Source organism: Triplophysa rosa, linkage group LG9, assembly GCF_024868665.1.
Source record: "Triplophysa rosa linkage group LG9, Trosa_1v2, whole genome shotgun sequence".
NCBI lineage: Eukaryota > Metazoa > Chordata > Actinopteri > Cypriniformes > Nemacheilidae > Triplophysa > Triplophysa rosa.
In genome coordinates, this window is record NC_079898.1 from 25422918 (window position 1) to 25434564 (window position 11647).

Consider the following 11647-nt stretch of genomic DNA (forward strand, 5'->3'; position numbering starts at 1 on the left):
GTGTTTGCCAGGGTATTCATTATCATATCTCCTGTTATCTCTACACACTGTCAGCTCCTGCAGTCCAACGCATGCACACTAGAAAAGAATAACAAAGATACACTGCTTCATTATAACATGTTTAGCCTCCATAAGTGCTCCCAACCCTAAATAACTTTTAAAGGTCTGACAGTGTTTTTTTCAACAGTGTCTAGATCTTCCGAACAGCTGGTTGTATCAATCTGGTATCTTGTAAACACAAGTTGGTTTCCAGATGGACCAGTTCACCCACAGCCAGACTGCAACTGGTGATTCACTCTGCTCTTCTGTGCGGTCTGTGAGTTTATGCCATCTGAAACTACAGTCATGTTCCCCTAGCTGGTACTTTTCTAAACCTTTCTTTTATTAAAGGAATATTCTGCTTATAAACATGTTTTGCTTTATGAGTTTATACTGTGGAGGGTGGTGTTGTTAAACAGTGCTGAGCTCAGCATCTGAGGTGCCACAAAAACACTCTGCACCAAAACTCTACATGCAGTTCTGCATCAGCCGTGTTTCTGCTGTTCATCGCGGCACATCTGTGAGCGTCTGCAGCAGTCTGTGCCACAAATGTGAGTTGTGTGAAATAAGACTCATGGTGAGGGGGAATTCCTCTGTATGAACACACCTCCCACATGCTCTCTCTTTGACTCTGTGTGTGTGTGTGTGTGTGTGTGTGTGTGTGTGCGTGTGTGCGTGTGTGTTTTCTCTTTAATGATTTCCATCATTCACTCTCTTCATGTCATTGAGTCTCTCTCTCTGTCTCTGTCTCTCTCTTTCTGTGGAGGAATTTGCGTGGTCTGACTCATTTATAGTCATTTATAGTGTGCTCACTAAAATTTGCAAGGACTGAAATATCAACGGGGAAGTTTTTGGAGTGTGTGTGTGTGTTTGTGTGTAATCCTGATAAACCCTCTGTTGAGAAGACCAAATATCCCCACAGTAATACCAGTCATTTTTATACCTTGATGAGACGAAAGAAAAAAGTTGTATGAAATGTAAAAATGCACAAAGTGTTCTGAGAGGGTTTGGTTTAGGGAGTAAAATATACAATTTGTACAGTATAAAATGATGTCTATGGAAAGTCCTCATCAAACATGGAAACGTGTGTGCGTGCATGCGCGTGTGTGTGTGTGTGTGTGCTTGAGGGTAAAGAGGAAGTGACACACATGGTCTCTAAAATATCACAATCATGTGATAACCCACAAGATTCAACACTTGTGCCATCTGAAACTGGCAACTTCACTAAACTGGTTTCCAATAAAATGTACTTAAAATTAATCAAATGTAGTTACTTCTGATGTTAATGAGCTAAATACTGTATAATATATTCAATAGTGGAAATGACATCAAAATTATAAGTCTAACTTTAAAACGTGTGACTTAAGGTATCCTTCTCACATTTGTATACTTTAGTCAGTTAATAGGAATAATTCATGTAGTTATTTATTATTTATTTGGATGAATTAAATAAGCCGTTTCATGTCTATCCTTGAATCAATTCTAATCAAGGTTGATCTAGCATATAGAAAGTAATTAGTAATAAGTAATTAAATACTTTTTGGAGAGAGTCATTTGTACAGTAATCTAATTACACTATTGAATATGTAATTAGTAACTAGTAATTCATTACTTTTTCAGAGTAAAAACTTGCAACACGAACGTTTTACTCTCTTATCTATAGTCAACATGTGCTGCAAGTGTAGCAGTCTCCCGACCAATCAGAGTGCTCCGTTCTTCCTTTGTTTACAATGACATCATCGGCGATTATCACATACCTGTGCTGTCAACAGGTCATTCAAAAGAGTCCTGATTCATATGTTGATCTGTTTTGTTTATGCAGGCTACGGTTTCTTTTCTCCTGGGTTTTCCTGTAAGGCCTCAGGTGTTGCAGCCTCCAGCATATTGTATGAAGAGACGTTAAACCCCCATGAAACCGGCTCTGTGCAAGCTCATGTGAAAAACCCCAGAGGGTTCTCAAGGTTATTCCCTCTCACATTAAACCGGTTAGTTTATTGTCTGATTTAATACAGTTTTGTATTGTTTTAGCATCAGTATTCCCTCTCAATATAAGTTATGTTGTTAACCGGCCTGTTTGTGCCTGTGGGTTTTATAGTCTCGTTGCCTCTCTGTGTGATGGCAGTACAGGTGTTTCTAACCGAAGGTTTTCCGCGGTGATATGACACTTGTGACAGCGCGCCCTAGTTACCCATAGCAAGAAACTGATGTCAATATGTTCAATCACTTTTAAACCCTGGGCATGTCATCATGCAAGCAACTAAAAGTAGTGCTGTAGTACTCGAGTCCGGACTCGAGACGTTTTTTTATGATCTCGGACTTGTCTTGGACTCGTTGGTATTTGCACTCGGACTTGTCTCGGACTTGGTCATTGGTCTCGCCAAATGTTCTAGTCGGTCTCGACCGAGTCCAGATATACAGTGAGGGAAATAAGTATTTGATCCCCTGCTGATTTTGTAAGTTTGCCTACTTACAAACAAATGAAGGGTCTATAATTTTTATGGTGGGTTTATTTTAACTGATAGACACAGAATATTAAAAAAAATCAGGGGAAAAAAATGTTATATAAAGGTTATAAATTGATTTGCATTTCAGTCAGTGAAATAAGTATTTGATCCCCAAGCAAAACATAACTTTGTACTTTGTGGAGAAACCCTTGTTGGCAAGCACAGAGGTCAGACATTTCTGATAGTTGGTCACCAGGTTTGCACATGTGTCCGGATACATTTAGTCCACTCCTCTGTCAATCTTTAAGGTTTCTTGGCTGTCGCTCAGCAAATTGGAGTTTTAGCCTCCTTCACAGAGGTTCTATAGGACTAGGGTCTAGAGACTGGCTAGGACATTTAATGTGCTTCTCCTTAAGCCACTATTTGGTTGTCTTGGCAATATGTTTTGCGTCTTTGTCATGTTAAAGGCTCATCCATGACCCATCTTCAGTGACCTAGTTAAGGGGAGGAGGTTCTCGTCCAAGATTTTACGGTACATGGGCCCGTCCCTCAGCCCCTCAATGCGGTGAAGTCATCCTGTATACCTGTAGCAGAGAAAAAGCCCTAAAGCAGAATGTTTCCAACACTGTGCTTCTCTGTAGACATGATGTTCTTGGGCTCATAGTCAGCATTTCTCTCCCTCCAAACACAGGAGTCCATTTTGGTCTCACAGCAGTGCCAGCACTTTCGCCAAAGCCTTTTCTGAATCATTTTGATGTTCATTGTCAAACTTAAGACGAGCCAGGCGGGCCTTCTTGGGCAGGAGGACCTTGCGGGTGCTTCAGGATTTCAGTCTACTGTGGCATAGCGTGTTACCAATGTGTTACCAATGTTTTGCTTGCTAACTGTGTTCCCAACTGTCTTGAAATCATTAACAGGCTTCTTCCGTGTAGTTCTGGGCTGATCTTTAACATTTCTCATGATCATCTTTACCCCATTGGGGAAATATTGCAGGGAGCTCCAGAACAAGGGCATTTGATAGTTATTTTGTATATCTTCTATTTCCAAATAATCACACCAACAGTTGTCTCCTTCTCACCAAGCTTCTGTCTGTAGCCTATTCAAGGTTTGTGCAGGTCTCCAATCTTGTCGCTGACATCCTTTAAAACCTATTTGGTCTGGACCATGGTGTTGGAGAGGTTGAACTGGAAGATACAGATTCTGTTGGCAGGCATCTTTTATATACATAACAAGCTGATTTAGGAGTACTTTCTTAAAGTGACAGGACTAATCTGTGGTCCATATAGGCACATAACCAATCTGTGGAGCCAGAATTCTTGCTAGTTGGTAGGGGATCAAATACTTATTTCACTGACTGAAATGCAAATCAATTTATAACCTTTATATAACATTTTTTCCCCCTGATTTTTTTTAATATTCTGTGTCTATCAGTTAAAATAAACCCACCATAAAAATTATAGACCCTTCATTTGTTTGTAAGTAGGCAAACTTACAAAATCAGCAGGGGATCAAATACTTATTTCCCTCACTGTATATATATATATATTTTCTCCTTCAAAACAAAACATTGATAGAGCATGCTTCTTGCGATCCGAAAACTGTTGCCGACTCTCGACTCTAGAATGAGAGCCGCGCGTGCTCAGAAGTTCTCTTTTCACACAGCAGTTCAGTTCAGTGTGTGCTGTTGGTGTAACTAAATATCTCCGGTATATTGGTTCAAGTCCTCGGGACTGTCATGCATGCCAGAAAGTGAAGAACTGAATTAATTTGTGGGTAATATTAAGTGTTTACGGGAGACGCTAAACGCGAACAATTCAGGTGAACTGGTTTGACCGGTTCACTTAAAAGAATGAACCGGATCAAATGAACGATTCGTCCGCGACGCGAACTGAACAGCATCAATCATTCATCAGGCACGATGTCAGCAAGCAGCGGCATAATAACATTTGTGACCCTGGACAACAAAACCAGTCTTATGGGTCAATTTTTCGAAATTGAGATTTTTACATAATCTGAAAGCTGAATAAATAAACTTTCTATAGATATATGAGTTGGTAGAATAGGACAATATCTGGCTGAGATACAACTGTTTAAAACTCTGGAACCCGAGAGCGCAAAAAAATCAAAATATTGAGAAAATTGCCTTTGAAGTTGTTAATCAGGGGCACTGTGGCAGACCATCTACTCACAAAAATAAAGTTTTTATATATTTAAGGTAAGAAATTTACAAAATATCTTCATGGAACATGATCTTTACTTAATATCCTTACTTAATGATTTTTGGCATAAAAGAAAAATCGATAATTTTGACCCACACAATGTATTTTTGTCTTTTACTAAAAATGTTCCCGCGCTACTTAAGACTGGTTTTGTGATCCAGGGTCACATTTGGTTTTACAAACCGTAAAGAATTTATCGACAGTGCGCTTAAAAGGAAACTTTTTGCAACAATACTTTCTCCGAAACCTGTGGGACAACATCCAATTTTGTAAGAAACCTGCAAAGGCATCACAAAGAGAGGTAAGTTAATGCCATGTTTCAGAGTTAGCATTGCATTTGAATATTTTTAGAAAGTAGCTAGGAGTTTAGAAAGTAGGGCTTCAAGATAAGATTGATCGTATTTTTATTGTTATTGCGATATGAACATGTTATTTAAGTATGGGCACCGAAACGTGCTTTTAAACGAGCCATGGGGCCTCTGCTCTTTCTGGCAGCTCCTCTAACGAACACGCACGAGCACGGGCAGGCGCACACACGCACGCACGCACGCACGCACGCACGCACGCACGCACGCACGCACGCACACACACACACACACACACACACACACACACACACACACACACGCGCGCGCGCACACACACACACACATACACACACACACACACACAAAGGTGTTAAAAAGTTCCTTAAAAAAGTGGGGGGGTTGGTTACTTTGGGGGGACACTAAAGCCCAATTTATGGTTCTGCGTCTACGCAGAGCCACGTACCCAACGCAGTGTTGCCAGATAGAGTTGAAGGCTTCCAGCCCAAAACGGTCCAAAACCTGCCCAAACGCACACAAAACCGCCCAAAATAATTTATTAATATTTGGTTAAATTTGATCAATATTTAGCTATTTTAAATGCCACAATTAACGTACCATGCCTAGCGACATACACCAGCAGCAACGGAACCACAGTAACAAAATGACAACATAAGTCGTTCACATCTACGGCCCATGGCCCCGCCCTCACACCACACACAATGCACTTTTACAGTGTAGATTTAGTTTAAAGATCATTCCAATACCGTTAATAACGAGCTCAACAATGTGTATTGAAATTATATTTTATACTTCAAATATTATTATTTTAACTATTATTATTACTACATTTTACTCATTATAAACAGGTGTGTAAGTAAGACAGACAGACAGAGAGAGGGAGATCTTAAGCCTACCTTTAAATGCAGAACAGTAACAGGGTGCTGGCTGTAACTTGACAGGATGCTGAAGAACACAGCTGAACGCAACTTTTCAGAATCACTCTCCCACTCCTTTCTGTAACATTTTTAATATTTTGCCCACTTAGACTTCGGCATATTGACTGTTTATATTTCCCGCTGAGTGCTGGCTGCTTCTTTTTTGGCGGTTGCACAACTGTCTTTGGCGGTGGCAAACTATCACTCGTGATTGGATAAAAGCCGCGGGCTAGCCTGCGACCTCGTCAGTGGGCGTGTTTAGTAACGTCACGATTACTAATTGGATGGAGTACACGCACACTTGGGTTTTGTTAAATAATAAGCCTATACAATGTACGTTTCAAACCCGCCAAACTGATCCCAAATTTTGTCCACCCGCCCAAGCCAATTATTACCCGCACAATCAAATTCAAAACCGCCCAATCTGGCAACACTGACCCTACGCCGTAGCCTGACGCGTACCTCTCCAAAAATGTAATAAGGCGTCTGTCGGTACACGATCCGGCATGCCTGCACGATCCGTCCGCGCATGCGCATAATGACGTAGTAGACAATTCTGTTTAGCGACGACACTGCACGATCTGTTCCACGCTTGAGCACCTTTGTACCGCGACTTTCACTACTGTCCACCTCTGGTCTCATGTCACTGCTGTGTGCACACTATGCGTTGAAATACTCTGTAACGTTTCCCCAGACTTGTTTGTAGTTCTTTCTTCATGTAAGTGCGGATAGTCTAGGCGGAAATGCATATTATGTTCCTTATTGTGTTCTGTAAACACCATTGAAGGGATTATTCCTCATTTAGATTATATAGATAGATATATTAGCCTATATATAGACCCATACTAATACAAAATGAGTCGATTTAAAGTTAACTAATATTAGCAGCTTTTAATAAAAACCGTCTTTGACAATACTACTGACCTCAGATCGAAACACAGCAAGTTAAGTAGGCCTAATCCTATGCAGCAATGAATCGCAAAGGGGAGTATGGAGGAAACTGAAGGTTTGCAGTGACAGACTCTCAAGACTCAGACTTTATTCCACATGTAACCAAAATCGTGTATGTTCATGTAACAACTCCTTTATTATTTTGGATTGGCAACCACGTAAACACATCGTAATGCATAGCGTAAGCTACATTTTAAAACATCAAAATAGACCCGCCGTGAACTGTTAAATGAAAAACACGATGTAGCCTACAAAAATATGCCGCCAGTTGTGCCGTCTGGCCGTCAAGTGTTTCATCGCATGCTTGATACCAATAGTGTAGGGAAACCGTGAAGTTGTTTACCACGTCATTATGCGCATGCGCAGAACGGATCGTGCAGGCATCCCGGATCGTGTACCGACAGCGTCAACTCAACGCGGACCCTAGGCACTCACTAAATCCTTGGTGTTTCGAGTCAGACGTGATCACCCAAACGTGTTTTTTCGTCAATTTTAACAATCATAGGTAGTTTAGATGGTTACAGTAAGGTTAGGGTTAGGGTGTGGGTTAGGGTAAAGGTTTCGTAAGACTTGAAACACCAAAGATTTAGTCAAAACCAACAAGCCACGCCCACGGATCTGACTCGAAACACCAAGGATTAAGTGAGTGCCGCGGACCCTACGCGGACCGCAATCGCTGTGATTGGTCTGTTTGAACCCCTCCCTCAGGTCAAAAAACTCTGCGATAGCATCATGTTTACTCAAACGCATTTCCGAATTAATTATCTAAGTAAATTATTTGTGCTTCTGTATTTAACATCTCAAGCTGCAATAAAAGTGACCGTTTACTTGCCAATATCACTGCTAATGCTTCACAAACGAGCTCATTCTTCTTCGGCTCTTGTCTTGGTTACTCAAGTAACACGCGCGTGGACACTGACGCCTAGTGGTCATCGCCTGTCGACGCGGACAACAAGGCAGAAGTGTAAATGAAAACCGACACGTAACCTACGGCGTATATCCTACGCACGACTATAACTTAAGCTTGAGTCATAAGTTCAAGAATGGGAACATATTCAAGTGTTTGCTGGTTAGTTGTTACATTTTCTATTGGCAGAATAGGATTGTTACACTTCAATACAAAAAATGTGAAGTTACACTTCGGCTTTGTGACTTTAGTGCTATACCTAAAGTAAATAAAATTACCTTATTTTAAGGTCAAATAAAATTGTCTTTTTGATCATTACAAACAATAATGAAAATCATTATCTTAGAATAGATATGTCTCTTGCATCACAAAAATTCTCAATAGTTAAGTATGTGGTCTTGTAGTCATGATTTTTTTTCTGTCTCTGTCTTGACCGTCTCAATTCGTTGAGTCCAAGACAAGTCCAAGTCCAAAGAGGTTTGAGTCCACGTCAAGTCCAAGTCCAAAGAGGTTCGAGTCCAAGTCAAGACCGAGTCGACTTGACTACAGCCCTAACTAAAAGTTGAAGTTGTGGAGAGAGAGAGAGAGAGAGCTGTTTCAGCATCGAGCTCCAGACAGTAAACTGGGTCTTTGAGGTTGTTCCAAGAAAAACTGGCGTTCACATGGTCAGTTTCACTTCTTTCTACTGCTTGTGTTGAATCTGAAACTGTGGCCTCAGAAAGTATCTGCACACATTTGTACATTTACAGCCACACACACTTTAAATGTAGATATGTTACATTGCATCATAAAACAAATTTTAAATCCATGTCACACTTAGTTCTTCCAGTAACGCCAGGAGGATTTTTATGAAGATGGTTTCACCTCACTTCAACTGATCGAGTTCACACAGGTGAAACTGAGCGTCCACTACAACAGTTTACGTTAATGCTCGCTGTGAAAATGCTGAGAATGCGACGCATGCTTGCATTGTATTATGAAGTGCGATCCGATACATTTCAAATCGCGATGACGCATGAAACCGAATGTGCGATGTAAGACGTGCTAGTGTTTACATGCTTGCTTGAAGTTTGTTTCTGTCTTTGGGTCTGTTGTGTTTCTGTAGTTTAGTCTTTACATGTCTGCTATTGAACAATGATTAATCAGAGGAAAGTTTTTAGACCTGGCAAAAGGGCGTTGTAGGATGTGTGTGTGTGTGTGTTCTTTTTCTTGATCCTGTGTGTGTCCACGTATGTGTGTTTGTGCATTTGTGCGCAGTGCCTGAAGTGGGAAAAAAAGGTGGCCACGTTGCCATGTGCAAATTATTTACACATTTGACATTTCTAGAACAAAATAACAGTATTTGGACATTGCTGGTACAACATATTTAATTACTAAAGGAACAATTTGCCAAACAACTTATTTAATAATGTTAAATACAAATTTAACCAAAAAAGTTGTCATTTCATTACCTGTGATAATAGTTCGGCAGTCTATTTAATTCTTCTGTTAATTAAATCCATCATATACACAGTCATATTTTATGCCTTATATGCTATAGACTTATCAGTGACTGTAATGAGACTGAGATGAGACTGGGATGACTGTAATGAGATTGAGATGAGACTGGGATGACTGTAATGAGAATGAAATGAGACTGGGAAGACTGTAATGAGAATGAGATGAGACTGGGATGACTGTAATGAGATTGAGATGAGACTGGGATGACTGTAATGAGACTGGGATAACTGTAATGAGAATGAGATTGAGATGAGACTGTGGTGACTGTGATGAGACTGAGATGAGACTGGGATGACTGTAACGAGACTGAGATGAGACTGGGATGACTGTAACGAGATTGAGATGAGACTGGGACGACTGTAACAAGAATGAGATGAGACTGGGATTACTGTAATGAGATCGAGATGAGACTGCGATGACTGTAATGAGACGTGAGATGAGACTGCGATGACTGTAATGAGACTGAGATGAGACTGCGATGACTGTAATGAGACTGAGATGAGACTGCGATGACTGTAATGAGACTGAGATGAGACTGCGATGACTGTAATGAGACTGAGATGAGACTGGGATGACTGTAATGAGACTGAGATGAGACTGGGATGACTGTAATGAGACTGAGATGAGACTGCGATGACTGTAATGAGACTGAGATGAGACTGGGATGACTGTAATGAGACTGAGATGAGACTGGGATGACTGTAATGAGACTGAGATGAGACTGCGATGACTGTAATGAGACTGAGATGAGACTGGGATGACTGTAATGAGACTGAGATGAGACTGGGATGACTGTAATGAGACTGAGATGAGACTGCGATGACTGTAATGAGACTGAGATGAGACTGGGATGACTGTAATGAGACTGAGATGAGACTGGGATGACTGTAATGAGACTGAGATGAGACTGCGATGACTGTAATGAGACTGAGATGAGACTGGGATGACTGTAATGAGACTGAGATGAGACTGGGATGACTGTAATGAGACTGAGATGAGACTGCGATGACTGTAATGAGACTGAGATGAGACTGGGATGACTGTAATGAGACTGAGATGAGACTGGGATGACTGTAATGAGACTGAGATGACTTTAATGAGACTGTGATGACTGAGATGAGAGTGTGATGACCGGTATAAACCTGGGATGAGACTGGTATAACTGTGAAATAACTGCTGTGAGACGTTGATGGCTGTGTTGAGACTGAGATGAGACTTTGACGATTTTATGGGATTGTGATGAGATTATGATGAAAGTGTGATGTTTATGATGAGACTGATGGTTTCCCAGTGTGTGTCCCATCTGCTTTAGAAACATTTAGATTAACTGCATCGTATTTTTCATTGTACTTTGTATATTTTTTCATAGTATTCTTCTCAATACAGATGAGCTTTGCATACCCAGTTGCCCCACGCTAACATTGCAAAGAGGTTAGAGGTCCACTTGTCATAAACTGTAACAGAAAGAGATTCAAATTAGCTGAACTACACACACACACACACACACACACACTGCTACAGGCTGAACCGTGTGCGTTTACCAGTCCTTACATGGTGTTCACTATAGACCTGAGCTGTTGAGTACTGTTGACTGTTTCTTTCTACTGCTGTGAAGATGTGACCTACAACTCAGTCTCTTTAAACATCTGTGATGATCAGATCTGTCTTTACGTTTGCTGAATCTGATCTGACATTGTGTTGATGTGTTATGGAGCAGAAGCTCCTATTGATGGTCATGTCTCACTTGATACCCAATTAGTTTGATCAACATAGTTTAGGATTCAAATGTGAAGCATTGGTCTACCGTGTTGAAAAAAACAGCATATGCTGGTTAGGTAGGTTTTGAAGCATGGTAGCTTAAACCAGCACATGACCATCTTAAACCAGTAAATGACCAGCTTAAACCTGCACAAACCAGCAACCATTCTTCAAAACCTACCTAACCAGCATATGCTGGTTTTTTCAGCAGGGATAGGTTGGTTTTTATTGGGACCCTGTCTCAGGAGCAAATTACCCTCCTCAATCCCCAGCTTCACCTCACATTTACAATCGGGACTTGACTTCTGTTATTCCTTTTCATAAGTCTCAACTACATTTGAATGATGTGTTACACTTAAATGTCCTTAAGAACTAATAACATCTGCTTGTTCTGATCTGTTTACCCCAAGGGGGGTTATCGCTGCACTCCCTGCTTTTATTCATGCTGGCTGCATGGAGTTTTGCCCAGAACAGAACGGTACCACCAATCTAAACTGTATGCTAATTGTCAATCATTTTTGACGGTAGTGAACCTGACAGAATTGTGGTCATCTCATTTCTGTCTGTCCTTCTTGAGCTCCCTTCT